This window comes from Excalfactoria chinensis, chromosome 1, assembly GCF_039878825.1.
Source record: "Excalfactoria chinensis isolate bCotChi1 chromosome 1, bCotChi1.hap2, whole genome shotgun sequence".
In the NCBI taxonomy this organism is placed as follows: Eukaryota; Metazoa; Chordata; class Aves; order Galliformes; family Phasianidae; genus Excalfactoria; species Excalfactoria chinensis.
The window spans coordinates 70,780,661-70,796,646 of NC_092825.1; the positions used below are offsets into that span (position 1 = coordinate 70,780,661).

Below are 15,986 nucleotides of genomic sequence, written 5' to 3' on the forward strand. Positions count from 1 at the left end.
AATCTAATCCTAACCCTAACTCTAACCCTTACCCTCATCATACCCTAACCCTAACCCTTAACCTAACCCTAATTCTAATGCTAACCTTAACCCTAAGATGTTTCTAACCTAGGGTTAGACCCAAACCCTAACCCTAACCCTGAACCTAACACTTACCCTAACCCTAACACTAACCTGAACCCTAACCCTATTGCAAACCCTAACCCAAACTCTAAACCTAATCATAACCTAACCCAACCCCCAATGCTAACCCTAACCCTAACCCAAAGCCTCACCCTACCCTAACCCTGACCACATAACCCTAACCCTAAACCTATCCTAAACTTAGCCCTAACCCTAACCCTTGCCCTAGCCCTAACCCTAACCCCTCCCTAACCCCAAATCTATAACTACCCCTATCCCTCACTTTACCCTAACCCCATCCCTAACCCTTACCTTTACCCTAATCCTAACCCTAACTGTATCTATACCTTAACCCTAATCCTAACCCTAACCCTAATTCTAACCCTTACCCTAATCCTAACCCTATCTCTTAACCTAATCCTTACCGTAAGCCAACTCTAACCCTATCCTTAACCCTAACACTCACCCTACCCTAACCCCATCCCTAACCCTAAATGTAACCCCAACCCTAAACCTATGCCTAAACCTAACCCTTACCTTAACCCTAATCCTAACCCAAACCCTGCCCTAACCCTAACACTAACCATAAACCTAACCCTAACTGTAAAACCTAACTCTAACCCTCATTCTACCCTATCCCTAATCCTAACCCTACCCTAACCCTAACCCTTACACTAACCCTATCTTTACCCTATCTGTACCCTATCTGTATCCTAACCCTAACCCTAACCTTACAATAACCCTAACCCCATCCCTATCCTTACTCTAACCCTAACCCCAATCCTATATTAATTAATATCTATTTGATGTCAACCCTATATATGTTTTAGTATTTGTGCTAGGTGGGCTATAATATATTGCCAGTATCCTAACATACTCAGGAACTCCTGGAACTGCTTTGCTTTCGTTGGAACCAGGAACTCTTCTATCTTACCTATCATTGTGCTGGGTAAGTCCTTAGTTTTTCCTGACCAGACAACACCCAGGAATTTTCCTGATAACCCTGGTCCTTGTACTTTCTGTGGGGCTATAGCCCATCCTTTTTGGGCCACCCCTGTCTTAGGAAGGTGGGTTAGATCTTTCATCCACCCCTGAACTAGCAAAGTGGTCTTAACTAAAATTTCAGGTGTTTGGGTTATTGGCTCTACTACCTATAATGCCAAGTAGGTGGCAAATATCTAATTTGTCAATCATAATTTTACAATCATACTGCATCTTTCTTCTGCTCCATGCCACACATGAGACCAGAACCTAACTGGGGCTCAAAAGGAATTCTGTCTCTGACTTGGGTCCCAAACAAACCCATCCTGAGTTTCATGGACACCTAGTTCAGCTGGTAGGTTCAGAAGTGGTAAGTGGGGTATAAAGGAAAAGCCGTATCCCAGTATACCTAAAAACTCTTGCAGCTGGCTTGGTGCAACAGAGACTGGAAATGCCTGAACCTTGTCTATTATTGCACTGGGTAGTACTCTGGTCTTCCCCAACCAAACTACACTCAGGAATTTTACTGACAAGCCTGGTCCTTGCACTTTTTATGGGTTTATAATCCAACCTTTCTCTTGTAAATGAGTAGTTAGTAAGTCTACCAACTTCTCTAACTCCTCCAGTGAGTCAGATGTCAACATTAGGTTTCTGTCAAGAACTCCATCTGGTGTTGACTCTCAAAAGCATCTTCATGAATTGCCTTCTTCATTCCCAATTCTCTGATACAATTTTGAAGTTCCTCCATTGAAGTTCATCGACCGGTATTTATTGGGACATTGTTTTTATTTGTCCACATGATCCTACATGGAGATAATATCCATTGAATTAGAGACTTATTTTCCTCATTATGCATTGCAGTCATGCATTGTCTCTTTGTTAGAACTATCTGCTGGCTCCCCACCCTTTCCCCTCTCCCGAAGCATGTGGCCAGTGCTGGCTGGGTTGTGGCAATCCCCTTCCTTTTTCTTTTTTTTTTCTTTTTTTTTTTTTTTTCTTTTTTTTTTGATTTTTTTTTTCTTTTCCTTCACTCCTTCCTTTGTCTCTCCTTTTTTCTTTCGCCTGGGCCTGTGCCCCCCTGTCACAGACTTACCTCTAGCCTGTGACAGATATTAGCTTCTATGAGCTCATTTTCATCTTTCAATCTTTTCTCAGAGGAATGGCATGCACTGAGAGTTAGTAGCAGCAGCCATGCTACAGCAGATGCTGCTACTACTATTTTCTCAGTTGTCAGGAAAGTTTGTTTTAATTTGTTCAAGAATTCTGCAATCTTGGAAGAGGATTTAATAATTGGATTGTTGTCTCATATAGGTGTCCATTCTTCAGTAATCTGTGTGGTGCTCAGGGCACTGAGGAGTTCCTCCTTTGGTATATTAGGGGGTCCCAGTGACCAACCAACACATCATCTAAAGTAAGTACACTGCTGGCTCACTAATCGTAAAGCAATAGAAAGCTTAGTGATAACAGCAGAGCAGCAAGGTCCCAGGTTGCAGCAAGGACTTCTCAAATACAACAGCCATGGGCACAGAAATAATAGAAAGAAAGGCAGAACCTTCAAACTTTCAGAACACCTCAGCTACACAGAACCCTCTAATGAAATACATTTACCTCTACTGCCTATCCTTAGATGAGATGAACCTTTTAAATAAACACATTTCATTCCAGTTGGGGAACAGCAAATCCATTGCATGTGGATTCTGTTTCTTGTTTAACTTGTTGAGTTTTGGTGAACTGTGTGTATATTTCAGTCGCTCTTATTTATTTAAAAAAAAAAAAAAAAAAAAAAAAGTTTTTGAGAAAAACATTGTATTTTAATAGTTATTTTAATTATGAAAGTAGAGAAAACAATCTTCCTGAGACTTTCCCGTGGAAACAAAATGATGAAATGCATTTGAAAATATCAAACATGCTTTTATTTTATTTTATTTTATTTTATTTTATTTTATTTTATTTTATTTTATTTTATTTTATTTTATTTTATTTTATTTTATTTTTTATAATAGACTGAAATGCAGTAAACTATAATGAGATAAATTATTGTAATAAACACAGACTTAGATTTTGGGTTGAGTTTTGCTGTGAAAATATATTAAGTATACATATTAAACTTTTAAATGTTATGTATGTTAAATGAAAATACCTTCTTTACTTTGACTAACGAGTTAGCTGACCATGTATTAATCATATGCATTCAACTGTGAAGCTGTTCCATTAGGGATATTTATATATGTTACCATCAAATAAAAATAAAAATAAATTTTGTTGATATTGAGCAAAGCACCTATTAAATATGAGAAGTTTTAAAATATGGAATGATGATGTGCCAGAAATAATAAATAAAATATAAAGTATTTTTAAAGCTGCCTGCCACTTGTTTTAAGAAATGAATTAATATTCTCATTAATTGTAGTAGTTGCAACCCTGTGCATTTATTAAGTGTCCGATTTTCAACTTTGATAATTACACTCAGCATAAATTCCACATTACATATTTAATTAGATATATTGATCTTTCACAGCATGAACTAATAATTGAGTCAGCTGGAGGGTTAGCTTATACAGTTTCCCATCATGATGCAGGTTGACACAGTGTAAGATGATTGATTATCAATTTGTGGCTGAAGTTCATGTTCTCTCATGGGCCATTGATCAGTGGAGTTACTGGAGGCATCAAGTTGTTTGGTGAAGGTCCATCTTATGCTCCATCAGCCCCACATAAGCCATCACTGGGTGTCATTCTTGATCTCACAGCAACATTGGGCATTTTGAAGCTTCTGCTTATCCTAAAGACTAATGACTGGAAGGAGTAATGATGTAGCCATCAAATATCCTGATCATCCTGGACCCTCGACCATCTGGGGGAGAGAGACACAGTCATGAACATCATGAAGTCTTCTCTCAATTTACTGCTGCATCACACTCCTTAAATATCATCCTAATTCCTGCACAGACGCATACATCCACCACGCACCCAATACACGTGAGATAAACCTATACACACACCTACCCAAACCCCCTGCTCACTATTTCCTTAATCTACAGGCCATAACTCAACTAACCCAGTGCGCTCATCCTACTCAGAACTACATTCTGTGCACTCATTAACCCTTACACAGAAAACTCAGTCTCCCAACATCTCCCACCTTTCTTTGCTAAAAATGGAGTTCAGAGTCACAAATGGATTAAAACAGGGATCAAAAAACAGCAAGCAAAATAACAACTAAAGTGATCACACTGAAAGTAAAAACACTCTCGAGTTAGCTGGAAGGGGGCAAACAGGTTGGAGAAGAAACCCCAGTCTAAGCCAGTTAGAGCGAGCAGAAAGTCTACCGCCATCTTTGTCTGAGTCATTCCAGTGTTGAAGGAACTCAGCATATCAGTGCCAAGAGGGACAAGCATACTGTGGAAGAGTTAGTCAGTTTTGCATACTGCAGACAGAAATTCCCCAGAAACTTGGGAGTCATTAGAGTTGACATCCGCATCATTTCTTCCAAGACTCACCCCCAGCAGCAGAAGAGGAAGCAGAAGCAGTAGTAGCTTGCACCCACAGCCAGACCAGACGAGCAGAAATCCACTGGGTTCCATTTCCTGTGGAAATACAAGCACATCCTTAGCCCCATGTAAGAAGGTTGGCTGGGCCCCACCGGATAGAAGATTCAGGTGCCTGACACCAGACCTCCACAAGGTAGAACCACTGTTGCTGGCCAGCTGGTTGAGCACTACCAAGCATCTATTGCTACATCATGGTCCAACCACCCTTGTCTCCCTGCTCCCTTAACCACATAAGCTGCAATTGCAATGTCTAATGAGTGCATTTGATGATCATTTGCATAATATATAACCCAGCAGGTTTGGCTGTGCTCCCAAATCCACCAGTTCGATCCCCGATGCCAGGCTCAGTCAAAGAATGAAAAAGAGATAAATCATACTATTTTTTGGCCTTTGGGAATAAAGCAGAAGGGGTGAGGTTGTCCATGCCGTTATTGTAATCATTCTGTAAGACCTGGTTATTGGGATGAAAGAGAGGTAATCATTCTATGATACAGGGTCATCCCTTTGTCTGGGATTGCTTTCCAGGTTTTGTCTTTCCAAATTAAGAAAAAAAGGCTAATTGATAAGCTAACAGCATCATAAACAAGCATTACTAATACATCAAAAGAACTGTTTCCAGAGATTCCAGCATTGGCAACATCAAATCCTGTTTAATTCACATTCAGTCTACGACTAAAATAGAAGAAGCACACAACAACCTGGATGATGCCTAATAAATCTAATTTTTGAGACTACACTGATAACACAGGAAATTCATCCATTATGTCACACTACTGTTATTTGCAGTATAACAGGTTACAAAGCAACACCAGTAAGTAAGAAGCACACAATCCCAGTCACTATAAAAGCTGGATGCTATTTTCTGCCTTGAGATGAGGCCGAATATATCATGCTGGAACCCATGTACTGTCAGTTCTAATGATTCCCATTTACTTTCAAAAATGCACCATTTGGAGAGGCAATAGGACCACCTTTGCCAGACTACGCCAACCAAAGGGGGTGGTGAGCTCCATTTGTATCATTCCCAATAGAGCTTGGCAGGTGGGACCTTCCAAGCTGGAAGTAGCCATTACCAATCTTAATTCCTTAAATAGCCACCAGTCAAAAGACTTCCAAGTGGGCTGGTCAAATAACTCGATAGTTCTGGAACCTCGACAGTCTGGGGGAGAGAGACAGTCATGGATGTCATGAAGTCTTCTCTCAATTTACTGCTGCATCACATCCCTTACATATCATCCTAATTACCACGCAGACGTGTACACCCACCATGCACCCAATACAAGTGAGAAAACCTATACACACACCTACCCAAACCCCCCACTCACTAGCTTCCTTATCTACAGGCTATAACTCAACTAATCCAGAGCACTCATCCTACTTAAAACTACATTCTCTGCATCCATTAACCCTTACACAGAAAACTCAGTCTCCCATCAGAGGAAGAAACACAAGTTCCACCAGAGGAGATTTAGATTAGACATAAGGAAAAACTTTTTCTCTCAGAGCAGGGTCAGGCACTGGAATGGCCTGCCTGGGGGGGTGGTGGAGCCTCCGTTCCTGGCAGTGTTTAAGAGGCATCTGGATGAGGAGCTACAATATATGGTTTATTAGCTTGAGGTAGTAATGATGATGGGAGGACAGTTGGACTAGATGATCTTTTAGGTCCTCTCCAACCTTGTGGTTCTTTGATTATAGACTCATGGAGTGTAGTACAGGTGTTTCGGGGTTACCAGGAGGGAAGGGTCTGACCTCCAGGGCAAGGTACAGGCTGTATTTTTATCCTGGATCAACACTTCGGCTTGCACAGGGGCATGACCTGGCTGCCATTACTGCACCCTTTGGCCAGATATCTGTGTCTGCATAACTATATCAGGTACCAACAAGGAGTCCTGATCTGCCATAGGGACATGATGGGGGTCCCCTTAGCAATGAAGGCAGGAGTGTTGACCACAATGTCAGTAGGCCATGTAGTGATTACCAAAGAGACTACTGTGCCTCCCACTTCCAATAATCTCCCTGCTTCAGTCCTACCTGCACCCTCCAAGACCATTTTATTCTATGGGTATCTGGTTCTAGATTCTTAGGGGCAGAGAGCAGAAGGTTATCTTCATTGCCACCCTGGGGTCTTAACCGATTATCAGTGCCCATAATTTGGATCCTAAGCGGGGAGACCCATGTTGTCTGTATCATTTTCAGGGCACTGGATCTGCTGTCTCTAGGCCATTCATTCAAGTCCCACAGGATTTCAGTCCCTTTGTCCACCCATGCAGGGACTGAGAGTCTGTCTTCAGGGCAGCCATAAGAATACTGTTCAGCAAGGCCTGCCCCCATCAGATTATATTGCAGGTGGAATCACCATTCAGTGTTGTTTTCTTCTGCCCAGTGTTGTATCATGGTTCCAGTGAAACGTGTCCCTTGGTCGATCTCGATGACTTGAGGTGTCCTGTAGGCAGCCATTAATTTGGTTTTGCCTTGATGATGCCTTGATGGTATATGCCTGGTTCTCTCTTTGGACTGGATAGGCCTACATTAGCCTGTTTGTGGTGTCAACACAGGCCAGGGCATACTTAGCCCCGTCAGAGGGGGAGGATCCCAGAGTAATTGACCTGCCATCGCTGGAGAGGATTGTCCTCTAGCAAGATGGGATGTTGTTTCATCTTGGAACAAGCATCACAGTCTCGGCATGTCTGGGTAATGACAGATTGTTGTATGGGCAGCCCCCCATGCTTTAGCAGCTTCCCACATTATTTTTTTGTACTGCATGCTGCAGCTTCTGATGTAACCAGCAGGTGATGTTCTCAGGTGGCAAGTTCTCAATTTATCGAACTTGGGCCAATATATCAGTTTAGTCATTTCCCAGTGACTGTAGAGACTGGTGGCCAGAAATGTGGTAGATATGTATGGTCCTGTGTTTAACCACATTCCACATGTCTCACCACATATCACTACCCCAGATTGGATGAACATGAATAGTTCATTCCTGGATAGCCCACTGCGCAATTCAAAAAGTGAGCTCCCGGAAAAAAGCCCAACTATCTGTGCAGATACTCAGAATACCATCCACACATTCTTTGAGACTAGAATCCAATGGGGGTCTGAATGGAACTCTGCCATTGACATAGGCCCCAGCCAAAGCCATTCTGAGAGACATGAACGTCCAATTCAGCTGAGAGGGTAGGGTCAAATATACCCAAAACCTGGGCCAACCCCCAATTTCAACCGTGTTTGGGTCACCAGAATGGTCTGTCCCTCAAAGCCTCTGATCATCACTCTATCCCCATTAAAATGAGTTGGATCCTCATAAATAATTGATGTTTCCACAGCTGTGTCAGTCAGATCCATAATCCTTTGTATGTTCTTTTGGGACCAAAAAATTGTCAGCTAAACATAGGGCCTCCAGTCCTATCTGGAGTCCATAACTACAGGGGTGCTAGCATCTCCCATCATGCAAGTAATTGTGCAATTGCGAATTCTTTTTCCTCAGGTGGCTCAGGCATAGTGGCCCGTGTACCTTGAGGAGGCTTTTTCCTCTTACTGGGAACTAGGAAATCTTCCAAGTTCCATGTTGTTGTTGGTATTTTATCTGTAGTTTTCACCCCGGGTTTTCTTTGGGCGACTTTGAAATTTTTGATTGTCCTCTAGCTGCCTTCATAGTCAGAGGAGGACATGATTGGGCTGGTGATCATTTTTTGCAAATTGAATCTCAGCCCAGACTAAGGTGTTAGACATTTGTTGTTGGGATACCCATATGGGCCCCAATTGAGGAGTCCATGAGGCAGGTCTCCTGGTTTTAGTTATGAGGAAGACATCAGCCCCTTCCAATATTTGGATATTGCGTCTGGTCCAAAGGTATTCTCTCTCCCCTAGATCAGCCACCAATTGGGTAGCCTGTAGGATGATGGCCTCTGAGTCCACTAAGGGGTTCAGTATGAACAACAGTAAACCGTACAGGTGGGGAAGAGCTTGTTGTAATATGAGGTCCCTCAACCCTGCTGAAAACTTTACCAAGTCTGGACTCTAAAAGGCATCATCATCATATGTTGCCTCCTTAGTTCCTAGTTCTCTCAATCCTGAAGTTCCTCCACTGATGTCCATAGACCAGTATTTGTCAGAACATTGCTTTTGTTCAACCATGTGATTCCACATGACACCATTACCCATTGCATTAGAGAATGATTTTTCATTGTGTATCACAGTGGCATATAACCTTTTCCTGAGAGCCAGATGTGTGGTAATGGATACCAGTTTAGAAATCTTGGGATCATTCATTACCATACTTTCAGCTTCCATGTCCCACAGTCTTAACAGCCAAGCTGGTGTGTTCCCTCACAATCCTTACTTAGATTGTAGTAACAGATCCATGAGCTTGGCAGCTGTGTACAGGCACACTGTTACATGTAACATGCTATGTACAGGGGGCCGCTCTGTGTGCTAGCACTCCTGTTCTGTCCCGAACTTTGTCTTCTGAGTTATTACTGGCCTTATTTCTAAAGGATCTGAGGTTCCCAGATCCTCCAGCTTGCTTTTAGCTTGCTGGACCTCCTTGGGTTCAACTAGGATCCAAGGATCCCAAACCTTTCTCCCCTTCTAAGGATATGTGTCTTAATTGCAAAGGGGAAATTCCATTTTAAGTTGGGGTGGCTTGCTCTGTCAAAGATGTAGTTTTATTTTCCAGCTGTCCAATGTGAGCTTTCAAAAGCTTGTTTTCATCTTTTAAGTCCTCTTCCAAAGAATGATACACATTAATAGTGAGAAGAAGCAGCCATAGCAGAAGCTGCTACTGTTGTTTCCTCAGTTGTCAAAAAGTTTTCACCTAATTTGTTCAGGAAGTCAGCCATTATTGAAGGGGATTTAATAATATGACCATTGTTCCCTATAGGTCTCTATTCTTCAATAACCTGAGCAGCACTTAGCCACAGAGAACCTAAGAATCTTGGGGTTTCCCCTGGGTGTTCTTCTTCTGGTATATTCAGGATCTTAGTGACCATCCAATGCATAATTTTTTTAAGGCAATCCATCATAAATAAATACCTGCCTGGCTCACCAAATGTAACAACTGGACTGATCAATACAATGGGAAAGGCATTATAACACAGATGCGATGATGGAAGGACTGGCACAATAGAGAGATACTCTAAAGGAAGAATATTGCCCACCCATATCAGAAGGTCCTAGGTTTACAGGGAAAAGATTTGCAAAGGAGCATTCTCCAGAAAGAGATCCTTCCCCAGTGCCAGTCAGCCCTTAAATGGGGTCTAAGAGAAGTGGAGCTAGGCTCCACTCCTTCCAGTTGCACAGATGAATTGCCTTCACCTGTGCTCCCAGGGCTGACCTAGTCCTTTCCTCAGGTGCTCAATCAGTGGCTCAGGCTGTGACTCAGTTATTCCCATACAACTTGCATGCATTCTTTAAGGCCAGACTAGACAGCGAGGAATAACAATTCTTTCATTGTACAGATTTGATGAAAACATTCCTCAAATTCATCACAACCTAGTCATGGAGACTTAGCACAACTAACAAAATTCAGGTTGATGGCACACAACAAATAATTTCAGTATTTCAACAGGAAAAACATTAAATTTTGGATGATGTAGCTAGGAACACTCTGAACAGAACAAGTACAGTGCTAAGGGACATCTTTACTCTCCTATGTTAATGTTCTGCTTCAGTAAGAAGCCGGTGTTATGGTCTGGGAGATCTGTACTTGATGTGAAGACTGGGATCTGCTTTTGTTTCCTTGAACATGATTTTGCATATCAGATCTACAGGTGCTTTAACTGATCTCTCTTCCAGAAGGTTTGTTTTTTAGCAAATGTAATTGATTGAAACTTAGGAATTCAGGTCACTTTCAGAAGGTGCCTACCTCTCTCTATTAAAGTAGTTCATATATTTTTCTGGCTTAAAAATAAAATAAAATAAAAAATCTCCAATTGTTATATATCAGAATAAGTTCTTGCAAACTATTTGACTGTCTCTATCTATCACTATCTCAATCTGATGAGATCTGCTTTGCTAGTCAGTTCAGACTGATGGTTCTTCATGTCTGCCCATGTGCTCTTCCCTTTTTTACCGATGATCTTGCAGGACCTTCTGATTATACACTAGTTTCCACCTATCTGAAATTATTTTTTCTTTTAAATAATCTAGCCAGTGGTCTCAGACCCTCATACAGTCAGTCACATGTAATGTGTAACAAAGAAATCCTTCCATCCTTACTAATGATACAGTGAATGTTATAGGCTTTTCCTGCTTCTATTTCTATCAGCTTCTTGTAAGTATGAAACAAAATTTATTCCATATTCATTTCTGGTAAAACAAATTTGAATTGGATTTCTCTGGAAGAAAGGCTGCTTCCAGCTCAGCAAGTGACAAGGTGTTACAGAGTTATCTAGATCAACCTGTGTCCGTGAATGGGGGCAGAATGCCTGCAGGCCCACCAGCCCCCCAAAAAAGGAAAGGGAAAAAGAGGAGTGTAGGGAGATGGGAGCTGGGCCTCAAAAAAACCAACAGAACAGAGGCAATGATCTAAGGAAAAAACTTAATTTTACTAAATATGATATTGGAATGCAAGATAACCCAACGTAATACAATGTAATGGGAACTGAGGCTAATAAATCAAATAAAATGAGAGAGCAATCACCTGAAACTGAAAGCCTTACTTTGAACTGAAGGTGCACAGCTGGGGAGCACACCCACACACTGCTAGGCAGTGAGGGAGAAATCCTGTGACTTCCTCCTGTGACTTATCTTCCCCTCTGAATGCAAAGTCCTCTGAGGTACATAGTTCTTCTCTTCTGAGAACCAGATATTAGAAAGTTGTCAGTCCATGGAACTGGAGTATTAACTCTTTAATTCCCTATGCTTTAAATGATGTTATGATGTGGAATACTAATAACAAGAATCATAAAACCATGATACAAGGACTGATTTATTTTTTTTTGATTTTTTTTTTTGGCTGATGCTAATCTAGTACAGTTTTGCAAGTACTGCAGTCTCCTGTGAAATTGAAATGGTCAGACCTAAAGGTATCTCCCAGCAACTCACAGCCTTTCTCATTCTGCTGATGATTCTCTGGAAGTCTAAGAAAGTTCAAAGTGATAGAAAGGAAAGAATCTGTTTTTGTTTTTGTGTTTGTTTGTTTGTTTTTAATTAATACAGAATCTATAAAATCACACAAAGTTACCACAAGTTCTAGATTTACTAATCGTGATTTTAATCAAGTAGCTGTCACAAATGCAATTGTCTGAAAATCAGTTAAGAAGGAAGTAGAAGAAAATTCCATTAACTAAGAAAACAAATTATTACAATCAGGCAAGCAATGCAGTACAGCATGCCAGTCAGTAACATATTAACTTCCAGAGAAGATACTTTTCCATTTAATACTACATATTTCTCCAGGAATAACAATTGATTGAATTCAATATTTTTAGCATCAAACTTGTTTACCCACAAGCACCTGAAACAAATTTAGACTCCTGGATTCCTGTATGCATATGATATGGCTGATGTGGCCCTTCTCACTTTACCTGATTTTTGATACAGTAGCAGTTAGCTGTTTTAATTTCCTTCTGTGAAGCACTGCATGGCCTTTGCCAGATTTTTGCACTGCCTGGCAATTTTGAAAGTAGGACTTCTAAGCCTAGGTAACTGAGACAGGTGCCTTTTTCATATAAACTTGTCTGTGAAGAAATAGGTGATATTTGACCCTGTAGAGAAAACAGAAGATGCATGTACTTCCTTAAAATCCAAAGAAACATTAATTCCTTGATTTTCCATGTATTTGGATTGATGTGGTTATCAGACAGCAATTCAGCAGGTATTCATGACTTACCTTATGTTGGTGGCATCGTTTTAGGTTCTTAGGCTGGTTGAGTCATTGCTTCCTCTTCTCTTTCCTCAGGCCCAGAAAGCAGCTTTTCTTGATGCTGCAATTGCCTGATAAATAATACCATATTCTGTCTTCTACTTGGCCTTTTAAGGAAATGACTCTGACTTATGCTGTGCTGTAGCACCTCCTCTCAAAGTTTTTTCAATGAATCAGGAAGTTCAGGCACCTACATCTCTCCTCCCACCCCCAGCTCAGTCTGCTAATCTTCATAACTGGCAAGCTTGACCCTTGGTAAAATATTCTCTGTTACAGACATGAGCAGTGTGTACTCCAAAAATATACAAGGAGTGGGATAAATAGGAGGTGAACTTACGGAAGCTGCTTCAGCTCCCACTTCTTGGTAATAGCCAGAGGGTACCACCTGATACCAAAGTGTATTTACTGTCCCTTGCCCATACTCTTACATTAGAGGGTTTTTATATGTTTGAGAGTATGATTGATGTTATATTTGGTGCTCACTGTTCTTTATCCAGGATTCTACATCAACCATATACTTTCATGTACTCTTTGCACACATCCTAAAATAGGTACAGAGCCATTCTGGAAACTGTCACATCACCCATTTATTATGCAACTAATTAGAAGTTAATCACTTGTAGCTTTAGACAGAAATTGACTCCCATCAACTTCTAACAAAGAAATAAAGTGCTGGTTTAGATTCCCAGTAATGTAAGTTTCATACAAGATAAAGAAAATTAAAATGCATATGGACAGTCTTGAAGTGTCTGATGGAACAAGGAAAATGAGTCTGATAGGCTAAGGTTTCAGCAAATACACCTAGATTCATCAACAAATTTTGAACTTAAGAGCACCAAATACTGAAATGTTATTTAAAATGCTTCTACATTCCTAATATAATCAGTATGCAACAGTCTGGTATATTGAATGAAATGCTTCAAATACAAATCAGGTCACATTATCAAAAAATCCCTGCTTATTCTTGGTGGCAGGATACATACTCACCTTTTGAAACATCAGACCCTTTTAAAATGCCTGAAATTGACTGGCTCAAGTCATTGGTAACTACAGAAAGCTGGCCACTGAAAAGTAGGAATACTGTATCTCTATTTAAAATGTTAATTAATTCTCACAATTCCAGATAGTTGAATGTGAAAAAATTTAAAGTTCTTGGAGTTTTGTTGGTTTTTTGGTTGGTTGGTTGGTTTTAACCTTAGGAATTAGATTTATATATATATATGAGAAATTATTTCTTATCCCTCTATCAGCATCTCCCCCAGTTCATTACTGACATGTTCATCCATCACAGGAAGAAAAGTGTTCTTTTCTGAAAATTTCAAAGACTCATGTATCTCCTATAACTTTTAATTCTTAAATGATCCTACACCCAGTCATCTGGTACTACAAAGCAGCAAGAAAGGCCTCAACAGCAGATTGTTCTAAAATTTATTTTGAAATTATGAAACTGGTCTTCTGTATCTTCGGACATACAATCATTCAACTTTTAGATTATGCTGATGTTTCCAGTTCCAGAGTCAGTTGAAGATATTTCCCCTGCTGGCCTGATTCAGCAGTCTGAACAGAAATTGTATTAATGTGTAGAACAGCAACTTGAGAAAGCAGAGGTGCTTATGGGAGGGGTTCAGCCATCCTATTTAAACCCACTAATGAAACCCATTAAATTCCAGAATGTTGCTGACTGCTAGAATCAGCTTCTACCATTTTGTGACAGACACTTGAAGCAAGTGTCTGTGACTGAGCTATAGAGGGCAGACTCTACCTCCTTTTTCCAGAGATTCAAGATGTACATCTTGATGGCGTTCTTCCCCCCATCCCATCCTCCTCCCACCCATTAGTTGGCACTCATACAAAACCAATTTAGAAACAGCTACAGCTGAACCAGGGTGTAACTAACAGGAGTTAGGTCATCCCACCTCTGATTCATTTCCTTCCTACAGCTGAGATATAACCACAAGCTCCTGAAGGTTTTCAATAATATTGTTGAACTGGAGGGCATGACTACTCACATAGGTTTTTTGTTTTGTTTTGTTTTGTTTAAAAAAAAACAACACCTGTTACCACCCCCTATTAACTCTTAATGGTGACTGACTCCATCTTTATGAAACTTACTACTTATATGAAGTCTCAGAAAAAAGATTTTAAACAAAGTTTGATTGAGAGGTGTGGGATGAACATGTACTTTACCAAATGCATTGTTACGGTCACAGGAGGCAGTGGGGAAAAAAACAGATTGTATAGAAATGCTCAAGAAAATTATCTTCCCTTTTCTGGCCTGTATACAAATATGTATATGTGAGGATGTATACAAATATTGGGGTGTTGCTTGGTCCCACATTTGAGCATGATCTGTTCAAGCTTTACATTGCAATAATCTTTTTAGCTCTTCTGTTGTTTGATTTTAATTTCAAATATAGGATTAGTTGTCAATGTAGCCATTAATCTGAGTGTGTTACCATGGATACATTAGTAGCTCTGACTGAATGCATGTTTACCATTGAATAATCATGAAGTGTTTCTACTGATAAAATGATATTCACTCTACTCTTTTACAGTGATGTAGACAGATATTGATTCCCAGGTGTTAATGACTTATTTACAAACCTTATGCTGTAGAAAATAGGTTTTATTTTGCTATAGTGAGTTCAAATACAACTTGCAAAGTTCTGCAGGGTACTGCCTTTTCTGCTTTTGCAATTGCTTTCTTTTGAACTCAGCATAATGGTTTTCAAGCTTACTTAAATACGTTTGAGATGTGTGTCTGAGCACAGATGAACATGTGCTTTCTTTGACCTGTCTTTCATATGTGGAATCACAGAATCACAGGGCTGGAAAGGACCTACAAGATCATCTAGTCCAACTGTCCTTCTATCATCATTACTACCTACTCAGCTACTTAACCACATCCAGATGCCAGGAATGGTGACTCCACCACCTCCCTGGGCAGGCCATCCCAACTCCTGACCACTCTGAGAGAAAAAGTTTTCCCTTATATCTAATATAATTCTCATCTGGTGCAATGTGTGGCCATTTCCTCCAGTCCTATCTGTTGTCTGGTAGAAGAGGCCAAGCCCCTCCTCATCACAGCCTCCCTTCAGGAAGTTGTAGGGTGTGATGAGGTCTAATGGAGCCTCCTCTTCTCCAGACTAAACAATCCCAGCTTCCTCAGCCATTCCTCATAAGACTTGTGCTTCAGACCCCTCACCAGTTTCATTACCCTTCTCTGGACAGGTTCCAGGGCTTCAATGTCTTTCTCATAGTGAGAAGCCCAAAACTGAACACAGTACTCAAGGTGTGGCCTCACTAGAGCTGAGTACAGGGAGATGATTACCTCCCTGCTCCTGCTGGCCAAGCTATTTCTAATGCAGTCTAGGATGCCATTGGCCCTCTTGGCTACCTGGGGCCCACTGTCAACTCATGTTCTGCAAAGCATTGACTAACACCACCAGGTCGTTTCCTCTTCACAG

General features: G+C 40.7%; 1 long non-coding RNA gene across 1 annotated transcript; it reads right to left on the reverse strand.

Moving 5' to 3' along the window:
- Positions 1–3,315: 3,315 nt before the first annotated feature.
- LOC140265556 (uncharacterized) lies at positions 3,316–12,611 on the reverse strand. Its single transcript, XR_011906281.1, has 5 exons — positions 12,487–12,611; positions 12,182–12,361; positions 11,315–11,449; positions 4,605–4,691; positions 3,316–3,958 (listed from the first exon to the last, which is right to left on the reverse strand). It is a non-coding gene; the product is annotated as an uncharacterized lncRNA (long non-coding RNA).
- Between the last annotated feature and the right edge of the window lie 3,375 nt (positions 12,612–15,986).